Below are 24,512 nucleotides of genomic sequence, written 5' to 3'. Positions count from 1 at the left end.
TTTCCTTTCCCCCTTAAAGGCATTTCCATAATTTTTTACGTACATAGGTGAGAGTCTAGGATTGCGATACTTTGGGGTTGGGAGCAATCAGGTGGAGGGAAACCTTCGGAGCATTTCGCAATAATATATTGGTAATCCGTTTCTTGCAGCTTTTGAGTCACAAACCACTCACGTTGGTGCAGAATGTGATCTGCATTAAACTATTTTCTGTAATGTTTACGTTCTGTATTTTTTTTTTTAAACTAAGTGTGGATGTTTTCAATGCGCTGTGACTAGAAAATTATCTCGTTTGTTTTAGTAAGCCACATCTGGAAGCCAGAAGATGAGATTTACAAACTAATTATTGACATATGGAATGAACCCAAGTAATATTGCAAGTTTTATCAAGATTTTAAAACATTATATAAGTTAAAATCATGGACAACAAGGCTGTGTTAAAACCAAAAATATTATATGGGAACAGTCAGTCCGCATCGTGCTCTCTTGCCGTGCGGATCTATTTGCTTTTTGCTGAAGGAAGTGTTACTACTACCTAAAGCTACAACAAATTTAAACAGCACTTTTTAGTGCTCAACCTGTAAAATTTCTACATTGATCAACTCTTATTCCTCTTCGATCCTTGTTTGGCCCTACCCAAGGTAATCCTTCTTGGATATCGATTTGGAAATTTCCTCTTCGATCCTGCAATTGTTGTCTTAAGAGCTATTTTTACAATTTTGTCTTTGTTTATATTATAAAAAATATAAACAAAGACAAAATTGAAAAATAGCTCTTAAGACAACAATTGTAAAACGGTCTACACTGATTGACGACAAATAAATAAATAGATTCTTATAGTAATCTGCTTGGAAGTCGATTTGGATAAAAATTTACTGCCACCATGGCGCCTAAGCGCAAAAGAAAGGGGCAAACTCTTGATCCCCCTTCTGATGAAATTAATTTGAGTAATCAATTTGATTTGCTCACGGATGATGAGAATGATCCATCATCCAAGAAAAAATCTAGTAAACTTTCCCGGCTTAATGCCAAAAAGGAAAAGATTCCCCCTATTGTGATAACCACTTCCGATTTCCATGCTCTTCGCATGGAACTTTTGAATTTCGTGGAAGTTAAGTTCTCACTACAAATTGGACGTCGGGGTGAATGACGTGTATTGGCTGAAACCTTGGACGGATTCTTCTCCAGCATTTTACTGAGAAGCAGCACATTTTTTTTACTTACGACGCCAAAACTGAACGTGTGTTCAAGGTTGTCATGAAAGGACTGCCCAGTGGTGAATCCCTGTACCAGATCAAAGATGAACTGGCAAAATTACTTGGAGTTGTGCCACTCCAAGTAATGAAAATGAAAATGAAATCCCGTCCTGGCGATTCGCGCAACGGGATTTCCAATGATTTTTATTTAGTTCACGTCAAGTCTAGTGAACTAAACAACCTTAAGGCCTTAGAAAATGCTAGCCTTATGCTCCATGTCCGAGTGAAGTGGAACACTTCAGGAAGACTGGAGGAAATTTCCAAAAGCTCACCCAGTGCCGTCAGTGCTAGGGATGGGGTCACGGAACTAAAAATTGCTACATGCCAGCTAAATGCATGAATTGTGGTGATCCTCTCACGCAAAGGACGACTGTCCTGTGAAGGAGGATCCTAAGAAATTTAAATGTTCAAATTGTGGTGAAAACCACAAATCCAATATTTCGGAATGTAAGACTCGCAAGCGATCCTACAATCTCGTTCTAAGGGACAGATAGGAAATGCTCCCCGTTCCCGACGAGGTACAAATTCCTCTGCTGTTAACAACGGTCAGTGAGGAACCAATTCTACATGCATATCCGTAGGTACAAATATCACCCCTGCTTCAAATGTTTCATCTTTACCTACTCTCATCGCTGCTAACAATGTTCAGCGAGTTAATGGAGCTACCTATGCTGCTATTCCACCGGGTAGAAATCAAAATACTAACCAACGTAATTTTAACGAAAATTTTGACAATTTTGGCTTAGGAAGCATTATTGCCCCTAAAATGTAATTTTTACAGATATCAATAATTGACATGATTTCTGATATGCTCAAAGCTAACTCCATGTTTGATGTTATTCAAACTGGAGTAAAATTTGCAAACAATATTGTCATGACTTTGAAATTCAGTAATGGATTTTAAAGCATTAAATATCTTAAATTGGAATGCTCGATCTCTTAAAGATAATCAAGACGAGCTATTTAACTAAATCATAACGTGCATATTGCCGTTATAACTTAAACGTTCCTTAAACCTGACCATAAGGTTAAGAAGGACACAAATTATTTCATTTATAGAAATGATTGTCTTGATGGGCCCTGTGGTGGCGTTGCCATCATTGTTCATAGACGAATCAAACATAAAATTCTTTCTTCATTTGAAACCAAAGTTTTTGAAACTTTGGGAGTTTATGTTGAAACAAAATTTGGACAACTTTCGTTTATAGCTGCCTGTTTGCCATTCCAATGCGTAGGCCAGCAAAAGAATTTTCTCAAGGGTGACCTTCAGAAACTTACCCGTCATAGGTCTAATTTCTTCATTATTGGTGATTTTAATGCAAAACACCGCTCATGGAATAATGCTCAAAGCAATTCCAATGGTTATATTCAATTTGATGATTGTTCTGCAGGTTATTACACTATTCAATATCCAAACAGCCCAACATGCTTTTTTCAGCAAGAAATCCCTCAACTATTTATTTAGTCTTAACTGATTCATGTCAACTTTGCAGCCAATTGGTTACCCATGCTGACTTCGGTTCTGATCACCTTCCAATAACTTTTAAAATATCCCAAGAAATAATTTGTAATCCCAACAGCTCTACTTTCAATTACCATAGAGCTGATTGGGAGCAATATCGAACATTTATGGAATATAACTTCGATCCAAACATCCCTCTGCAAACCAACGATGAAATTAATTATGCTCTTGAATCTCTGACTACTTCTATAGTTGAAGCAAGAGCTGCCTCAGTACCAAAATGCGAGGTTAAATTCGATTCAATTATAATAGACGACGATCTTCAGCTCTTGATCCGTCTTAAAAATGTCCGTAGGAGACAATATCAAAGAACACGCGATCCTGCCATGAAAATTATCTGGCGGGATTTGCAAAAGCAAATAAAAAAGCGATTCTCTACCCTGAGGAACAAAACTTTTGAAAATAATGCTTCTAAATCAGACCCGAGTTCCAAACCCTTTTGGAAACTCACAAAAACTTTGAAAAAAAACCTCAAAAGCCTATTTCAGCGCTTAAAGAAGGTGGTAAAATTTTGATCACAAATTTGGAAAACAGCTCAGAAACTTGCTAAGCAATTCGAGAGTTCCCATAATTTCAATTTGGGTCTTACTAGTCCTATTGAGAATCAGGTTGCTCGGGATTATCTGAATATTTTCTTTCGGGAAAATATTTTCGATGATTCCAGGTGATGATGGAAGTTTCTATATCCTCATCAAAAAACTCCCAAACTTGTCTTTCTTGGTAAAATTATTTAACTGATGTTTCCTGATAAATGGAAAAATGCAAAAGTTGTTCCAATTTTGAAGCCAGATAAAAATCCAGCTGAAGCTTCTAGCTACCGTCCAATAAGTTTGCTTTCTTCAATAAGTAAACTTTTTTAAAAGATAATTTTAAATAGAATGATGCTTCACATCAATACGAACTCAATTTTCACAGATGAGCAGTTTGGATTTCGCCATGGGCATTCAACTACTCATCAACTCTTAAGAGTTACCAATTTAATTCGTTCAAACAAATCTGAAGGCCACTCAACTAGAGTTGCTCTTCTAGACATTTAAGAAGCATTCGACAGTGTTTGGCATGAAGGTCTTCTTCTTCTTTTTCGCATTTCAAGCTTAATGCATATCACATATTAGCTTATTGCGTGCTCTCAACTTAGTGTTCTAGATGCACTTCCACAGTTATTAATTGAGAGCTTTCGATGCCTGTATCATTTTTGCACTGGTATAATAGTGTGGCAAGTCCAATCATACTTCTATGCCCAGGGAAGTCGAGACATTTTCCAACCCGAAAAATTCCTAGACCGGCCCGGGAATCGAACCCAGCCACCTCCAGCATGGTCTTGCTTTCTAGCTGCGCCTTTACTGACTGAGCTAAGGGAGGCCCCATGGCATGAAGGTTTGATTGCTAAATTGAAAAAGTTTAATTTTCCACTTTATATTATGAAATTAGTTCAAAATTATTTAACTGACAGAACTCTTCAAGTAAATTATCAAAATTCCAAATCTAATCGACTACCTGTTAGGGCAGGAGTTCCTCAGGGTAGCATTCTTGGGTCTATATTGTATAACATTTTCACTTCGGACCTCCCTGATTTGCCTCAGGGTTGCCACAAATCTTTGTTCGCTGATGACACAGGCATTTCCGCTAAAGGAAGAAGTCTTCGTGTTATTTGCAGCAGACTGCAGAAAAGTTTAGATATTTTCTCTTCTTATTTACAAAAATGGAAGATTTCTCCCAACGCTTCCAAAACTCAACTTATAATATTTCCACAAAAGCCTAGAGCTTCCTTTTCGAAACCTAGTAGTAGTCACATAGTCACTATGAACGGAGTTCCAATTTCCTGGTCAAACCAAGTGAAATATCTTGGATTAATACTTGACCAAAAAATAACTTTTAAAGATCACATTGAGGGCATTCAAGCCAAATGTAACAAATATATAAAATGTTTGTATCCTCTTATAAACAGGAAATCCAAACTTTGCCTGACAAATAAACTTCTAATATTTAAACAAGTTTTTAGACCGACCATGCTTTACACTGTGCCAATATGGTCTAGTTGTTGCACTATCGGGAAAAAAGCACTTCAAAGGATTCAGAACAAAGTTCTGAAGATGATTTTGAAGTTGCCTCCCTGGTACAGTACTACCGAAGTACATAGAATTTCGAATGTTGAAACTTTAGCACAAATGTCCAACAAAATAATTAATAATTTCCAGCGGATTTAATTTTAGTTTTAAGATTTCAATTGTTATACTGACATGCAGGTTTAAAAAACCTGTTTAAACATAGGAAAATCCACGAACCTCTCATTTTATCTGTCAATTTTTCATAGCGAATCAAAACAAACATAGTGTTGTACTAGACTTTTGACTAGAATGGGATACGTTAATCGATTTGCTTGGGACCAATAGGCTAGTCAAGTAATGAACTAATTTGAAATCGTTAGTTTCCACCCGTTGGTATTACCTTTGATATCGTATAAAGTTTTTGTAGAATGTTTTACATATTTTCCAAATAGATGTAGAACATTGTTTTCTTGTTTTTCACCTAATTTATAAGGCACTCAAACAATCACTCATTAAATGTATTTACTATAAAGTTTTCACAAATTCAATCTTGTTTTTTATAACTTATGATGTTTTTGATTATATACTCATTCAAAGTTTCTTATTTCTTGATTAAAATTGTTTAAGGTTTACGCATGCTTTTCTACATTCATCGAGGATTATCAAAGTAACTTCAAAACAAAACAAAACTGATGTTCGGTCACAAAACAATAAAAATAGTGTAAATGCAATAACTCCTGGTAAACATATTAGTAACGAATTGACTCTAGGATCCCCAGGTCTTGTCTAAAAAAAAATATTAGAATATACTTTAAAAAACTATCAATGTTACCCCGTTTTAAGGTATTTTAATCCAGTTTGTTATATAAATGCATTTTGAAAAGCGAATTTTCACTCTGGTTACATGTACATGTTTGGAACCTAATTTTGAAGGGAATAGGAACTGAATTTTGAAATATGAAAAATTAATTCAATTAAGGATATTGAATGTCCTCTAACTTCAAAACTTAGAACTGAATGTTTGTTTATTTAAGAATACAATATATAAATCAATAACTTTGTTTTTATTAATTAAATTCCTAAGCAAAAAACAATCTTGTAGTCCTAAGTTAATAATGCGTTCGTGCTTGGGACACAACTTTTAATTTTTTCAATAGACTATATAATGAAATAAATAATTTTTCGTTCAAAACCGTATCAAGATGATTTACTAGGCCCAGTGAAATTATATTTGATTTTTAAAATTCGCAAACATAAATTTCATAAAATTATGTAAAAAGCCTTCCGATTATTTCATTATTGAATCTGTGTTTGCCTACAGATTCCCTCAATCAGTTTCACGCGAAAGATTAATTTTACGTCAACTTCTGTAAAATTTGGTTCAACCCTTAATGTCTTTTTGGTTAAAAATAACCAGCAACATACCAGTGAAAAATCAATGCCAACAAATCATGCTTCGCTGTAATAAAAAAATAATAATAAAGGCTTTTTTACATTCTTCTACTTGCAGATAAAATGTCTCAATCGTGACTGACAAGTTTCAACCACAAATAAGGTAAATATTATAGTTTCTGGTCAATCGAAGATTGAAAAAAAAACCAACCATCCTCCCTACAAACGAACGTTTACCCATTGCCATTAGAAAGGAAATGTCCCTCAACTGAGACACACATTTCATAATCCCATCTGACCTTGAAAACCAGCCTGAATTCATCAGCCAATTTCCGTTACATAAACCAGCCCCAGCCAACTAACCAACCAACCAACATATCATTAAGTCACCCAACAACAGCCAAGCAGCCCAACTTAACGAGTCAAGAGCTCCGCGCAGAACGGTTGATAACAGGTTTCCTGCCAATCGTCACGTTAAAGTCACCTAAAGTTTGCTAGCCCAGCACGACCGTTTTGCTCTACACATCACACTGGTAGGCTACCTGCCGATGCACGACCACTGACTGGGGTCGCTCTATTGATTGGATTTATTGGGTCTCTGCAGGCTAACAGCAGAAATGCGAATTTTCCCCTAAGGGGACACCAATCGGCAGACAAAACAACAATAGCAAACCATTATTTCACATGGATCTGCTAAACGGCTTGTCTGCGCTCAGCGACCTTCCCTTATATCCAATAACAGCCCACTCGGTGAACTGACTGGCTTGGTGGTTGGTGGACTTTGAAAAGCAACATCATAATAATTTATCGAAATGAACGGACTCTACTCCGAAATGTGTGCCATCTAGTATTGTTCACCCCCTTTTGCGCCCCCAGCTCAGTTGCCTTGATAAAAGTAGGGAAAATACCGTTTGCTTAACTCATTAAAACAGACAACAAATTCCTTGATTGATTTGAATACCGCGCTAAAGGCCTTACTGACGACTGACTGTTAGTATGTGGTTGTCTGATTGAGTGACTGGCCGGTTTTTTGGAAAACCGAACCGTAAAAACATAGCACAAGCGGGGAGGGACTACCGATTGGACGAGACGAGTTCATGAGAGGTCCCACTAGACTGGCCCAAAAAATAAAAGTTCTCATTTTCCACGGGCTAACCCCTAGATTTGTTCCTTTAGGTGAGAAAACCACTCTCTTAAAGTTTCAGTTCATTTGGTTGTAAGATGAGCTGGCGCTTTTAGTTAGGGTTGATTCCACTCACTTTGCTATAAGCGCCAGCTTATTTTGAGCTATAAGCGCCAGCTCGTGTTACATACAAATGAGTTGAAACTTACAGAGCATGGTTTTCTCACCTAATGGAATGAATCAAATTCCTCCAATATTAATTTGGGCCAGTCTAGTGCCCACGTTCAACGTGAAAATGGCCGCAGTTTAAAGTTTTACAGATTAGCTTGTGTAATCCTATTATAGTGATTAATGTTATATTAAAAAGGTTTGTTTTAAAGATCTTTTCTGCTTATTGTTCGCTTTATAAAGTGATTTTGAACTGCCTAGTACAGCAATAGAATCAGCATCATTGTCTATTTATCAATCTCAGTGGACCTAACAAAAAGTTCTGCATGAATCACCAACAATGTGACCCTCGAGTCATATTTCGATCCAAAACCACTGCACTGCATTAGACTGATTGATCAACTCAATGATTACACTTTGCACAACTTCGATCCGCCTGAACTTGAGCCTTCAACCTTTCACGAAATGCACCAATTTGGAAATTCTTCGAAAAGGTTGTTATGCCACACGCCGTAAACAATCCATCGACGGAGAGTGCAAATTACTCTTCGCGTATTCGGAGATAGAGGAATGTGCAAGTGTAATTGCTCTCACACACGCACGAGAGAAGGCTCCATTATTGCGTAACTCCATTGCTCGGAAGCAGCTACCCGCCACGCACCAAACAGCTGCAGCAGAGGAGTTACTCCAATTTTCGAGGTCATCCACCCAGTTCGAAGAAAACAAATGTCTGATCATTTTGGCTCATCAGTGGCTGCTTCCTTCCCAGAGCTGTGAGACACAGATTATGCGCGGAGCAGAGTTCCTTCCTTTCACAGGGGCCGGCCTCTCAACAGACAACAGACGATTTAATTTTTAAATGTGTGGTAATCATCCCCGTAAATGCGGCTGTGAAAGTGCAATTAATACTGTAATAAATGAGCAAACGATTGCCGAGCCCGGCAGCATCGTTGTTATTCGACCAATAGCCTTCCAAAACCTATCGTTTTCAGCAATTGAGACAACATTGGCGAGGAGAGTACAAAGGAAAAAAGCTTTTATGGAAGGGTGTTTGAATGCTATTTACGAATGAACTAGGAATTTGCAAGTACTTATAAGAATTGAATTGAAAAATGATTGGAGATGAAGATGTGCGATGTATGATTTTTGTGTTACATTTTATACACCCGATTTTAATGGAGTTTCGATCATACTTGTGAATTGTTAGAAATGCTTCAAGCAACGGTGGTTTGATGAAAACCTGAAATACATCATTTTTGTATTTCTTTTTCTGTTGTCCTTGTGAAAAATAGCAAGTTTTTCCCTATCCCAAGAAGCTGATATTCCACTAATTCATAATTATAAATAGGCCGTTTCTCCTAAAGTAAAGCTAATTTTTTAGAAATCTCTAAATGCTTCAGTATGAGTGCAGTATAACGAGTCACCATAAGTACACTTATGCATTGATAGACTCATTTTACCGCACTCACACAGTATTTTGAGATCTTCATTGTCTAACTGTCAGATGTTCCTAAATGTATCAGTTACGATCCATAAGGGCCACTCACAATGGATACGCTTCGTTTGCGTATCCGTGGATTTTAAGTTAACCCATCGGTTATCCAGGGCTGGAAAATGGTCACTTTTGAGTGACTTGATCATTTTTTTTAAGCTGGTCTCATAAAAGTCAATATTTTTGGCTGAAAGTCACTAAAGTCACTTTTTTCGTCAAAATTGTCACTAAAGTCGCTTTTTTAACGATAGCAAAATAAATTTTAATAGTCCAATTAATTTTTGGTATTGCTGACATATCAAAATTTTTGGGTACGTTCAATCCATTGAACTATTTCCATATTTTAATGTACTGCATTTTATCAGAGCTTTTGAAATATATACAGATTTCTGTTGATTCGGAAATTCGTTGAGATTTTTTCCAATTTGATTTTGACAAAAAAAAATATCGCATATTTCTAACTTCAGACTCTATTAAAGTGACTAAACATGATCCTTCCCCCTTGCCAAATTTCGAAGTTTTTTCCCCTTTTTGCTCAACAACTTTGTCGAAGACCGGATCGTTGATTCTGAAAAGCTATTAGTATGTTATTGAAGCGAGTCTGACTGATTTTTTGTTTTTTTTTTCTTTTTCTTTTTTTTTATGTGTCAGTCATAAGTAAATGTTGACTGATTTGGCTCAGTTCCAAAACCGTTTTAAAATCCAAAATCTGTTGAAAAATTATTGAGCTACTCATTGTAATATGCAGTCGCGTACCCAAATTCGGGTTTTTAACAATATCGTTAAATAGTGGGGGTGTTAGAACAATTTCAAATGAGATTTCATGGTGACTAGACTCACACTTAAAAAGTTCCCTTAGAATTTTCTTAGATCGAGATCATCCGGTATCCGGTTGTCTTCTAAGATATTGGTGGTGTTTCATCTTCTAATATTAGGGCTTATAGGGTGTTTTTAGGTCATTTTGAATTTTCTAAAGCTTTGTATTTGTTTTTAAGGCGATCTTGGCGAATAACTCAGAGAGAGTGGCGTCTCACTTTTAGAATGCCCATTGAATATAAATGTATTTAATGTATTTAACAAATGCATTTAATTTAAAGCAAATGCATTTAATTTCCATCGTTTGCATCAACTAGAGAGGGTGGTCTTAAGTGGATTTAAAACAAACTGCCTTGGCAACCTATGCCTGGATGGTTTCTAGCAACACTGCCAATGCAATCAATATAGGCGCTGCTCGATTGGCTCTGGCTTTGACAGTTCGTTTGGCTCAAATCCAGCCATTCCGGTCCTCTCTTATACTAGACCCTCTCTAGCATCAACCATTCAGTATACAAAGCATGCGCTTTTTAGGTGACACCAATACATACATACATGCATCGAGGCGAGAATTTCGACGGATTTTTTTCCGCGTTCTCGATCGAGGAGCTTATGGAATAGTTTTCTCGAATCGGGAAAAAAATCTACTAAGAAAATTTCTTTTTTTTTAGGTCTAAAAATGCATTTATTTTTTTTTACGTAGGACTACGTCTATGAATTCTAGAGGGCGGTACACTTTGTGAAAACCGAAAATGGAATATGTGACCAAATTATGAAAGATTTTGAACGTTAATAACTCAGCTGCCCCTGGACCAATTTCAATAATTATATCACCAATCGATCAGAATATTTCTACGCATCTGTTAAATTTAAAACTTTATCATCATATTCAAAATATCACTATGGAAAATTGCACGAATGTGCAACTGTTGCTATGATAATTAAAATAATCACCGATTGCCTGCGAAAGCCAATTTCCCTAACACAGATTTCAAAGTTCAATTTCATCCGGTCTCACCAAACGTTGTTTATTCAATCACCACGTGGTGAGTGGTGGTGTTCTCCAGTACACAACGAGAAACTGCCCGCAAGCAGCTAGCTATCAAGGTTGCTCTCAACCACTGATCGGATTCAGTTCCAATCACTGTGTGTGGTGGTGTCCGGTCGTCGGCATCAGCAGCAGCAGCAGTGCTTTCGGAGCGTGGCGTTTAACATTGTTCTCCAGCACACAACGAAAGGCTGCCTGCAAACAGCGAGCTGCACCGCTATTGATCGGAATCAGTAGCTCTTTGTGAGTCGCTGTGGCCATCTATGCCAAGCGTGTCATACTAAAGAGAATAAACAGAGAGAACCTCGCTCAAGTTCATATTCCTACACAAAACACAAACTCCTGCTGCATTTAACAAGTAACATTTATTATATAAAACCACGTAGTCCTACGTCACCATTGCGTACAACCCCATAGGGCTTTCCCTAGAGGCAAGCCAGCTGTACTCAAAACTAATATTTTAGCTCCGAGTAAATTTGAGTAACTCATAATTACTCAACAATTATCAAAGTAGTCTGGCCTTATATACATCAACAAATACAAATCAATAATAAATAAACAACAACAAAGACAGTGTGAATAAACATTATGTGTCAGAGGAGAAGGAGAATCTGAATTATTTTATTAATTTCTTGTTACAAATCGTTATTTAATCAATTGGATTCATTCACAGCATGAAATCTAAGCGAAATCTAAGAGCTTTGCTTTAAAGGGAAATAAGGTAAAAATTCCATATCCGAAGATGACCTAACATGAAAAATGTATCCGTATCACCCGGCAAGACATGCTTTATCAATGACGGTTATATAAGGTCTGGGCCAAAGGGCTTATTGGTGTTAGTGAAATGTGCAAATGGTTGGTGGTGTTCGTATTATATTGCAATGTTTATCTTTTTACACGAAACAGCTGTTGGCAGTGACGTATTTCTATCTGTTCTCAGTATGTTTGCAGTGACGTATATCTATCTGTTCGCAGATGTTCAGAATTGTTTACAACATTTTTGCTTCTAACACCAGCAAGCTGCCTGTTGGCCCAGACCTTATATAAATGTCATTGATGCTTTATGAGGCCTCCATGTGCTTGGCAAATCAGAGGTTCTGGATGGCTATAATTGCAAATTGCATCATTTCAAATAAGAATGAATAATGAAGTAATGAAATTGGGTTGTTAGCGGAATGCTTAAATAAAACAACAAAAAAGGTTTATCTTCCATTTAATTCCACTTAATTAATTTTGGTATCCATAACAGATACGTACACACTTATACAGAGACCCTGAGTTCGGTAAAAAAAATTACCGTCTCTGATCGGTAATGCTAAAAATTACAGATGTTTCGGTATTTTCTCGCTTTATTGCTGAAAACTGTAAATGAAATGACCGAATTTCGGTAATTTCATTTTAATTTACCGAAAACGGTAAACATTTTTACCGGCAGTTCTGTAAATCAGCTTCATCACTGACTTCGGTGAAATATTTTACTGAAGTTTCGGTAAACAAAGCGTTCCATTACTGAGTTCGGTAATGGTCTAGGTAAACGTCAAATCTACCATATTGTTATTTTCGATCGACTTTAAAGGAGTTCCTGCTTGTGAAAAATAAAAAGGTGAAATTATGGAGGCTGTTATTCAACACCAAAATGAGTGAATCGTAGATATTTTCCGTAAATAATTAATTTTCGTTATCTAAATAAATACCGGTTACAGATGGCCGATGTTGTTGCTGTTGTTGCTTGTTTTTTCTGTCGGTCCAAGTTTCATTCCCGTTAGCGACGATCTGAAAACAGCATTTGGAATATTCTCCCAAAGCTTCCTTGTTTTCCGTGTAGCGCCGAATCCTTCCGACAAAACTTGGTTTTGTTCATTGCAATTTGCAACACTAACTTATTGATCACGACAGCAGCCAAATTTTTGCATGGTTTGCAGTGACCGCCACCTTGAAACAATATTAAAGCAAATTACAGTTGAGTCGGTTACCGTTTTAAAAAATCACAGATCTCTCGGTAATTTTCGATTTGCATATCGTCCTCAAAATTACAGTTCTCCGGTAAAGACGACTACAAATCAAGCAATGCACATCGGTAAACGTTACCGATCGTTCGGTGAATTTGACAGCTAATTTTGCTGATCCAGTTTACAGATTTTTCGGTAATGTTCTCGATTACCGAAAACATTACCGACCGTTCAGCTGTTGAGAATTCGGTAAATGAATTACCGAACTCGGTGATTTTTTCTAAGTGTGTATTTAAGTAAACTAAAGGAGAAAAATCTATACACAGTTCTTTAGTGGGAATGACACTGATGAAGACTGCACGAAATACGTATCTGTCATGGATACCAAAATTAATTAAGTGGAATTAAATGGAATATAAACCTTTTTTGCTGTTTTATTTAAGAATGAATAAGTTGAGAATTCAAGATGGATAGGAGCTTGATTTGGTTTTATGGAAACATAAAATTTTAAATATGGCTAAACGATGACAATGTATTGCTTTTCTATTAATCCCGAGTCGAACTTAGTGGCAAATAGAAATGCCTATAGTTATTTTTTCCTGTATATCATGACAACCAGCATTATTTTTCTAGACTTCTCTGAATGCCCAAGTATTATTTCAGAACTATGAGGCTACTGCCTCAAAATTCTGCATTAATTCTTGTGCATTCAGACAAAAGTCAGAGAAAACTATTACAAAGTAGTAGTCGTAGCTTTGTTGCCTTTCGAAAATTCAAACTTTGGTTAATTTAACCGAATGTAAATGACAAATTTATCATATTTTGAATCTGCAAATGCTGTGGTCAACGTTGGCCGATAACAGCCTGCACTAGATTCGGATGAAAACGGCTAATAAAGGATTGGCACGAAGCAGTAGGAAGGTCATGGGATCTATCTATGGATGATTAGCCAGTGTAAGCCTGCATTTTCTCACTTTATTTATACAGCTATTCCACTACGACCCTCACATTCATCAGGATTATCCTTTCGAAAATGGGAAGCTGCAGATTTTAGAAATATTTATCACCTATGTACGTCTTTCTTTGACAGTTGAGGAATAAACACAACAAGGTTGCTGTGTTGCCGTGCATCCCATGTTGAGCAACTCGAGTTACTCAGAGTAACTCAAAATTAACTCAAATATTACTCATGATCAAAAGCTGCCTTGCCTCCAGGGCTTTCCCTTGTAGTTTTTTTATAATAAATGCACCTCAAGTGGTTTGCCCTGCAGTTACTTATACAACTGAGTAGAAGTGACTCTCTGTCTGAGTTATTCTCAGTAGCGGTGTACATCGATTTCAGTTGACCAGAACGTTCCTTAACGACATGTGAAAAAGGCATATAAGCCAAACGTAAACAATGCATTTATACGTCGATTGTTCACGAATTACAAACGCCCACACAAACTAACTATTCCATCTGATAGAGAAAACTTTCTCTCAGATGCAGATGCATAATGAGCTTATTTTCTCGAGAAATCGACGTTTAAGTAATTTTTTACATTTGACATATAGGCCCTTTCACATGTTGCTGTAGTTACTAGCTTCCCCCATCATACGTCAAAACAAATACAATAAAATTAAGTATTGTGGACTGGACTGTAGAATATACGTTTATGTGCAATCGTTGGAAAAAGTAGTACACTGAAGTCTTTTTTACACGGTTTTTTACGCGGTTTTTTTTACACGGTTATTTTTACACGGCTTTCCACGATTTACACGGTACGTTTTTAACGATTTCTCGACAACGATACAACCTATCGACTTGATTCCAATCATATTATCCGTTTCAAACTATAGGTAATCGAATGGCATACTTAAAAAAATACAATTTTTGGTGTAAACACAGAAATTTTTAAAATATGTCTATATGGACCATAGCATGCTGTAATTACAAATGGCATCAAAATCCGATTTTTTAAAACATTTAAACATGTGAAAAATCAAAATCTCGTAGGTTTTATTTTTACACGGTACGTATCCCCCGTGTAAAAAAATACCTGAGTGTACATAATTTTTTCGCAATATTGTGTAAAATTTTACTCAATTTTGCGTTATTTTCGATATTGAGCTTTCAACTACTAAGCGCTCAATTTACAGTGTACTAGTCACCTTTCGCGTCACTAGTGGCACTAGTGTCGGGGAAAATCGTGTCTTGGGGATAATAGAAATATGGACCATATTGTTAAATTATAATATTTTATGCTATTTTGACCATTCAGCGTGTGTTTTCAGAACATTTCACAGTGCACTGAATGTATGGGAATAGGACAAAAATCAAAACAGAAGGTTTTCGTAATAATAACTCCTCAAACTCTGACCCGTTAATAGTTTGGGGGCTTTTCTCGGGAAATCCCGCGAATTGGAAAATACTGTATCAGAATGTTTGTTTTACTTTCTCTAAAACGATACATGAAGATCTCTGGCTTCCATGGAATCGTCTTCCGACTTCCAAGAAGTTTTTTTTATTTCCCCTAGGAAGTTTCTTCTTTTCCGGAAACTTCTTCCAACAACCATTTGCCATTGCTCCCATAATTCCAATTGGTTCCTCTGGAAATTTTGTTTGTCTTCCTTTCGACCGGGGAAGATCTTCCGTTTCCGTTTTGATAATCTCAATTAACTTCCCTACGAACTGTAGCAACTTTGACTGGAAGTTTCAGCATTTCCCAGAAATTGGTTAGGTATCGTGAGGCAGTGTTTGTCTTCTGACAGACAGCTTTTTCAGCTACCACTGGAATTGAAACTACTAGATGTTATAATGACAATTCAGGGGAAATATGCCAACTATGCTAACTCGAAACGTAAACAATAACTTGCATCGTCCGTTTTCTTACGAATGACAACACACCCACTCAAACTAACTAAATCATCTGACAGAACAATGTTTGTTCTATAAGCTGGTGTAGTCTGATTCCGTGGGTGTGTCCATTCAAGAGAAATCGACGTTCAAAGTCATTGTTTACGTTTCGAGTTATACCCTTCTGAAATGTTTCCCCTAAATTAGTAGTTGTAAGAGAAGATGCATAAGTGACGTAGCATTTTAGGGTGAACAGCCATGTAGAAAAATACGCTAGGAGGAGGTCCAAATTTAAAGCTTCATCAACCAAAACAAAAAAATGTTTACGTTTCTTGAAGTACCAACTTTGATTATCCTCCCCCTTGTAGCGTGTTTTTCTACATGGCTGGTCACCTTAAAATACTACGTCATTTATGCATCTTCCCTAATCTGGGTTGCTTCGACTCTGTGCGAACGCTCACGAATCATAAAATCGCTGACTGTGACGCTCTGAAAGTGAAATTGAGAGGTTTTATGTGTCAAACATATACTTAGGTTGTAAACTTCTAGTAACTTACAAGTACTTATTATCATTATAACACCTAATGATTTCATAATTTCGAAAAACAATGTTTCACAGCAAGTGAGTGGAAGCCATGCCAAACGGGGTAGAGCCATCTTTCGGTTATTACAGCTGATCTTTTCAATAGCGGAGTAACAACTACGGGTAGTAAATCATGCTCATGCTTAAATGAATGCGAACCAAATTGCATTGAAGCCATCAGTATTTACTATTTGCAAAAGCTATTCCTCTAATGAGACGAAATGTTGTTTAGTGTATGTGTTGGCATCTGTATTCGAAGTTTCAGGTCTTGAAAATGAGAGAAATCATAGGTTCATGTTGAGCTGTAGAACTCTAATTTTTCGATTGATTGGTCGTTGATTATTTTTAGATTTATATCACTTTAAGCTTTTCCACACCGCTGTAGATAAATAAATAAGATCCTTTGTCCCTTAACCTTCCTATATGGAACGGATTCTAATGTTGAATTATGGATCTGGTGACACATTGACAACATCCAATATTTTATTGTATCCGTAATAACTAGTGGAGAAAAGATGAGAAATAATGTTTGTTGCCAGATTATAGATTTTTCCTCCAACCAAATCCTAGCTCATTACTTTCGACCATACTTGTAATTAATCTGCGCTGAATGGAACACTTAATTACGTGTCGCCGAAGGTTTGTGGCAACCGTGCTTTCTGTAAAGCGAACCGCTTTCAATTACCAAGAAGCGAGAAACGTCCCTCATTTCACGTTTACTCGTGGTAAAATGTATTACTTTGATAAGCTAAAAGATATGCATTTTAGCCTAGCTGAAGACGGAGATACTCACACGTCCTCAGAACTGCATTTTGCATTCGGCGAAAGAAGATTAATGGTGTCTCAAACAAAGTGCATATAGAACTCTCCTGCTTGCCAGTGTCTAGGTGATGATAATTTATTTCAACTGCTGAGATGTACTCCCCAAGATACACGCATTTGCAACCTCATTTTGCCCGCAGCATTTCTAAAGAGATCCATCCAACGACGGCAACGCAACGAGAGGACACTGTGTCCGCTGGGATGGGAAAAAGATGAGATGATGCGACAATAATAGTCACGAGAATCCCTTCGTCCATTACAGCAGCGACCACAACTCGGCATCATTAACGGGGGGATTCTATTCTTGCGTCCCCAGGGTCTTGGTTGGACTTCTATAGCTCGATGACTTGATTCTTGTCGGTTGTTGCTAGTGCAAGAATTTTTGCAGCATTTACAAAACGTGGCAAATCTTTCGCTGAATAGATAAGCAATTGAGAGAGTCATTTTTCATATTTCTTCAGAAAAATTACTGTGGAGATGAACCTGTTTGAACTGTGTTGTCTCCCTACGGGACATGGATAATGTGGAGGTCGTTAGCCTTGGCCGAGGCTACGGAGGTGGCTTTAGAATGTGATTTCGAACAAGTTTCATGAACATGATCCCCGGTGTTTCAACTGAGTAGCAAGTTCGAGCAATTAAATTCGATCTTAAAAAATAAGAAATTTGAGACAGTTCATATTATTCAACCACAGTAAATGTAACCATAAACGTGTGACCTTGCACTTTGAGACGACGAAGTTCCACAGACGCAACAACTGCATCGTTCATTGTCACAGTTGTGATCGGAGAAGCGGAAGGTAAATGTAAAACCATCCATTGCGCAAAAACCGACGACAACAAAGGAGATTAACTCAAGGAATTCCCTAAAAAGATTATGCAAACCATTTTGAATGTGATCCACGAGATCCGTTGAACAATTCAGCTCATCAAAACCCATGGGAGTTGCAGTCCCACGATACAGATCTGGTACGCGACGTGGTGCAATGTCATGGAATCTGCATACAATACGCAGGAATCCAAATTTTGCGCGCGGAGCACGAGTTTTGTTATTCATGTTTGCCGCACTTCTGACGATTTCGCGGTCGATCTTTTTTTGTGTGCAAACGTCTTACCCCCACACATACATCGCCAGTCATCCTACGTTTTCCCGTTCCTAGACGTTACCTTTAGGTTCCCATTTACCTAGTTGTAATTATCACTGCCGCGTACGGTCTTCGAGCGTAATAAATTCGCGGTAAACAGAAACGCCTTATTCGGAATGTGGTAGTTTCTCAAGGTCGCAATCGCTCGTTAATATGTGCTGTTGTTCGGCGGTACCTTCGCACGCGGCCGACCGGGTCTCATCAGCATCTACAGCCTTCCTGCAATGCGAGCCACGCTTCCCACACGGCACAGCTGCAGCTCAGTGAGTAAACCAGTTGAACAAACCTAGGGTAGAGAACTATTTGGGCATAAGCGCCCATTTCCGTCATATCGAGCATTTCGACGTGATTCAATCCTACGTTTGATAGGATAGCTGTTCAAAAGCTACAAACAATTGTCTATAATATGAATATTACATCCGTTATTCTCAAAAACAAAAGCAGTGCTCCGGGCAAATCAATTTGTTCTGTCTTCATTTGTATGCCACAGTAAATCCAATGCAGTTTCAATGTGTTTGGACGGGATTGAAATTATGACGGAATTGAAATCAAGAAGCAGTGTTAGATTTGTAACAATTACTCAAAATTTGGGCCTCCTTATCAAATCCAACATACGTACTGGAAAGGTAAATAAATTTAGTTCGAAAAAGAGAGGTAAAGAGTGGGTTGTGCTTAGCATGACGGGAATTAGATCCAAACCCTACAGCGCCTTCTTTTGGTTGTGCAGACGGACTCAACGATCGCATCGCGTTCGTTTGCGATGGTTTTGTTTTGCTTGTGGGATGTGTAGGATGGGGTTGTTGGAACCAGCTGTCGATTATGTAAATGCCCTCCGGGTGATCGGAGGCTAGGTCAATTTATTGCAATGATGATGGGAAATTCGGAGCGAGATCCACTCCACTCCGGTTTTGCGGCAGAGTGGAGCGTATGTGTCAATGGCATCGTCGAAGGATAGATGGAGCGTTTAGTTATTGTTTTCAAATTGTTGAGTGAATTTGACGCATTATGAGTCATGAGCATCTCACCAACAACAACACTCCAGAAGATGTAATCGCATTACACTAGAAATTCGTATAAAACTAGGCGAAATGCCATGAACTATTTCAAATATTGCACGAAAAGCTGTGTTTGTGCAAGCAACTTTTACTTTAACTATTTATAAAGAGCATGTCTAGGCCAAATGGCGAAAAATCAAACAAATTTTAGATTTTTCCTCGCAGAATTCCATTAAAACTCGCATAATTGTTTGTTAAGGACAATGAACCAAGCTTGTGCTGGAATTCAGACATTTTGACATGAAATTATATCACGAAAACCGACACATTTAATAGACATGACGTCTGAGACAAAGTTGTCAGGAAAAAATGCACACTGGAAAAAAAATACAGATTGTCGTAAAAAAACACCTTTTACAACATCAGTAACAAAAAAAATGCATTTTTTTTATAATTTTCAAACTTACTTTTAAACAAATGACCAAAATTGTAGAATATAAACTTTTTGTAAAATTTTTGAACTTTTTTTTTCATGAAATATTTATCAATTTCACACAAATCACAACTTGTGCATAGGAAACGATTTTCTGCTCTAAAAAATATGTTTCTGCATTAAAACAACAAAAATTGTTTATGGAAAAAAGTGCAAAATTTGTACTAATATTCGATGTTCTACAATTTTGATTAATTTTGAAGTTAGGTCCTGTAATGCCGACGCGTGGGGTCAGGGTAGTGGTAATAACGTGGGGGCGCGGTATGCTGAGCGGGAGGTGGGACGAAACTATAGACAAAAAGCCGTCAAACGGCTGTTCAACTGGATGAGCGCATTGTTGCAAAACTGCATAGCAAATAATTTACCTTTTTGTTGAAACTTAAATCGCGCACAGCACCGCACTAGCCTACTAAACTAATTCAATTTTTTTTCCCTCTGTTCGGGACCTAACACTACTGCGACCAGTAAATTGATCTATAACTTTTCAAAAGGACGTATGTAACATTGGATAGGAAATTAGAAACATTTGATAGCAATGTCTATATGAGATTATTAAATGCTATTTAAAAGTTAATGCTATTTTTTTAAATCTGTTTGTGCTATTAGTTGGATAAAGGGATAGCGTTTAAGAGAATTGTGAAAAATTTCGAGTTTTGCAAACACGGACAAGACTGTTGATAAAACAAAATCATACACCTTTTACTTGTGTACTACTCACATACACCCTGATTGATTCGTCGGTCTCACATCTTGATTGTTACATACACCCTGCATGATTCGTCTATTTGACAGAAGGGTTTTCACATACGTCAAATCAGATACACCGGTATTTGTTTTGCAGTGAAGATACGTCGGCAGCTCGAAAAGCATTGAGGAATTGTCGGTTGGTTGGTTTATTTACATAACTACCCAGAGTTGTGAAATAATCGATGTTAAAAGCGGAGATGAGAGGGTCACCGCCTTATCTGCTGTCAGATGTTATACGTTTTGTGTTTTTCGTATTAAGAAAGCGTTGGTCAGATTGGTATGTGAAGTTCAATATTAAAGTCAAGATTAAAGTGCAATTTTATTAGAATACTTTTGAAATAATAAACATGTTGCTCCCGGAAATACAAAAACAAACATACAAACTTGACGCATTTGCTGATTGATAGTGGTTGCTTTGTTTTTTCACATACGACACTTCACTGTGAGCGTATCTGCAGTTTTTGTGTAATCATCAAATTTTAACAGTTAAGTCATGTTGACAATATAAGGGTATATCAACACCATTTTAAAAACAATGAAAGAAGGACACATACGGCGTTCATTATATATATTTTCCATAATGCATTACAATTTCAAACCTTGTTTTTCATTAACTCGTAGGAAAAGCATGTATTTTATATTCGGTTGGATGCAAAATATCGATTTGTTTATTTTTGCGACTTACGTTTTTTTGAAAAGTTATGCTTGTATTGTAGTATATCCCGTGTCCTTAGTTTAGTGCATGTCGTATTACTCCATCACAATTGAGAAATGATAAAGTATTCGTTTTTTTTACAGTTGCCACTCTTGCATTTATCGCAAGGATCCGAATCTAATTGAAAGTTCCCGCTATTTATACCCTTCGGAATGTTGAAACACCCTCCAAAGGCGCGCCCCTTTGTCAGTCAAAATTGGATTCCTAAGCAACAAAATTAAGGAATGACACCGATAACACTAGTTTACAGCATTTTTGAACTCGGTAAGGTGATGATCATTTTCAATGCAAAATCCTACGCTGAATTCAATGCCGTGGCCAGAAAAAATTAAAGTAGAGCCATTTTTGAGATATACAAATATTTTGATTTTTTGAATTTTGGACAAAAGTACGATTACTAAAATTTCAATATCTTTGGAACTAGTGTACCAATTTTAAATCTTTTTTTATGAAAATGAAGCTAAATAAATTTGCTATATATTATGTCTTAATTAAAAATTTAATTTTGAAATCATTTATAAATTTACATTTTTTTTTTTGCTGCGAATTTTCCATAAAAATCTTGTTTTAATCAACATTTTTAATGGGATAAAAAGATTCAAAAAATCATTCCATAATTTATTCTTAAAGTCCATTCAAAACCGGAGAAAATGAGCCTTTAATGGATGAAATCGGTTGGAAATTGTCGAAGTTATGAGCATTTTTGTAAAACACTTAAAAATGTTGCTGAAATACAACAGCTTTAGAGTTCCTTTTCTAGGTGTCGTTGTAAGCATCCAAATCGCATGTAAAGTTTTCATGGGAGATTCTTTTCTCTACATATCAATTTGATTAAGGCATATCAGGATTTAAAACCGAGTTGATACAAAGGAAATTTATTTAGGTTTTATTAAAAATGATTGAGAATCGAATGACTTTGTCTTCGATGTTTTGAACTTGTTTCTCGAATCAGAAACCAACAATAGTCACCCATCATTGCTTCATCCCAAAACCCTTGGTAACGACGTTCCATCATCTTCATTTGTTGGTGAAAACGTTCGCCGTGCTCATCACTCTCGTCACCAAGATTTTCCGGGAAAAAATCCATGTGAGAATGTAGGAAATGTATCTTCAAAGACATATTCACACCTGTGTTCAGTGAAATAAAAGGATTTGAAATTAATTATATGTAACAAACACAATATTTTTGATTTATACCTATTTTCTCATAATTTTTGAGCAATTCATCGACGGCTTCCTCATAATCTGGGCTTCTGAAATTTCCTAAAAAGGTTGTGACAACACGCTGGAACGATTTCCACGCTTCTTCCTCATCTGGTGTCAAAACTGTATTGAATGCGGAATCATTTAGCAGTTTTTTGATCTGTGGGCCAACAAATACACCTTCGACAATTTCCAACCGATTTCATCCATTAAAGGCTCATTTTCTCCAGTTTTTAATGGACTTTAATAATAAATTATGGAATGATTTTTTGAATCTTATTATCCCATTTAAAAATGTTGATTAAAACAAGATTTTCATGGAAAATTCGCAGGAAAAATAAAAAAAAATGCTGTAAATTTTTAAATGACTTTAAAATTTAATTTTTAATTAAGACATAACATTCTAGTGAACGATAGCAAATTTATTTAGCTTCACATTCATAAAAAAATATTTAAAATTGGTGCACTAATTCCTAAGATATTGACATTTTAGTAATCGTACTTTTGTCCAAAATTCAAAAAATCAAAATTTTTGTATATCTCAAAAATGGCTCTACTTTAATTTTTTCTGACCACGGCATTGAATTCAGCTTAGGATTTTGCATTAGAAACGTTGGTCAACTACTAAAGTTCACACTTTTTATGTTGTTTTGTAAACTAGTGTAATGACCATGCATCAGAACCCTAGTCTTAACTACTTCAAACTAGGGAACAACGAATAGAAGATTAGGAATCACATAGATGAAGACAACCAACTCATTTTTTTCCTTGTTTCAAGATCATCCTCGGTAGACAAAGCCGAGTCTTGTCACTATCAACAAGGCATAAAAAGTAACAAGGACTAAGATGTGTTCCTTGGATTACTGAAAAATTCTGTTCCCCTAGTTTGAAGTAGTCAGGAACTAGGGAACAACGAATAGAAGATTAGGAATCACATAGATGAAGACAACTAACTCATTTTTTCCTTGTTTCAAGATCATCCTCGGTAGACAAAGCCAAGTCTTGTCACTATCGACAAGGCATAAAAAGTAACAGGACTAAGATGTGTTCCTTGGATTACTGAAAACTCCTGTTCCCCTAGTTTGAAGTAGTCAGGACTAGGAATCGGTGGTAGATCTTACATCCCGTAACGTACCACGAAAAGGTAATCTACCCACGTTACGGGGCAAACTAATTCAATAGTAACTACACCTAATTAAACGAACAATTAATTACACTGTACTTAAAGACACTTTTCACATTTGAAATACCTCTACAAACACACCGCGAAACTATTCACAAAAACTTCATTAAAGTGGATGAGAAAGAACATGGGATTCCTCAGGAAGGCAGCTAAAACAATTCTTGGCCTTCGTTCCGGAAACCGAAAAAAACGATTTTATCAAAAGGCGATCTCCAATTACCTTCCGATTCGATCAGAGATACTATCTCTTTTCCTTCAAAGTATCCCACATCTGTCTAGCTAATGTCAATCTTTAACTTAACTGAGTATACTGGAAGATTATACTCAATCCCACGGATCAAATTTCATGCCACCTCAAATGAGAAAACTTACGCGCCTAGTGAGCGGATGAACAAATAATGAGTGAAATCTCATGCAGGGATAATTTACTCTTGATATGAGTTCACCAGTTGCATACAAGTGAATTGGGATAGTGCGTGTCGTTTCGAATAGTAACAGTGAACATTTGTAGCATTTGAACTTCATGATACACTAATTTAATATCTAATCATAATACCGCTACACCATGCGCTTTTCAGTGGTCTTACTGCACCAAAGTATACCTTAAACATACATGAGAATGATTTGGAAATACGGTTATTTGAAATTATTGAAAGATAAAAGTCTGATGCGCGGAGGCCCTGGAAAAAACGGGTCATTACTGTAGAAGTTTCTCTGACTTTTTTCAACTTCCCCTGCAAGATTTTTCGATTTCCCACGGAAGTTTCTTTGAAAATTCCTTCTGGCTTAAATCGCTATGGAACGTTTTTCCAAATTGCACCGGAAGTTAGTTTTGACTTCACCTGAAGCATCCCCTTGAATTCTTTGCTAACTTCCTCTGGAATCTTTTAGCGCAAAACAACGGACACGAATTGGATCATGGAATGTATTGACGTTAGCCCAGCAGGGTAAACTGGCACAACTCGCCAAAGAAGCGCGACGCATG

At 36.8% G+C, this 24,512-nt stretch overlaps 1 protein-coding gene across 1 annotated transcript in view; it reads left to right on the top strand.

The window, feature by feature from the left end:
* B4 overlaps positions 1-24,512 on the top strand; it is a 285,095-nt gene that overhangs the window by 156,180 nt on the left and 104,403 nt on the right. The window contains exon 4 of the mRNA XM_065218597.1: positions 6,334-6,378. The gene's annotated coding sequence lies outside the window, so the exon portion shown is untranslated. The remainder of the gene's footprint in view (positions 1-6,333; positions 6,379-24,512) is intronic.

This window comes from Ochlerotatus camptorhynchus, unplaced genomic scaffold, assembly GCF_037179485.1.
Source record: "Ochlerotatus camptorhynchus isolate MF236.1 unplaced genomic scaffold, CSIRO-AGI_Acam_v1.1 ptg000090l, whole genome shotgun sequence".
Classification (NCBI taxonomy): Eukaryota; Metazoa; Arthropoda; class Insecta; order Diptera; family Culicidae; genus Ochlerotatus; species Ochlerotatus camptorhynchus.
This window is presented reverse-complemented; position numbering and strand designations above follow the sequence as displayed.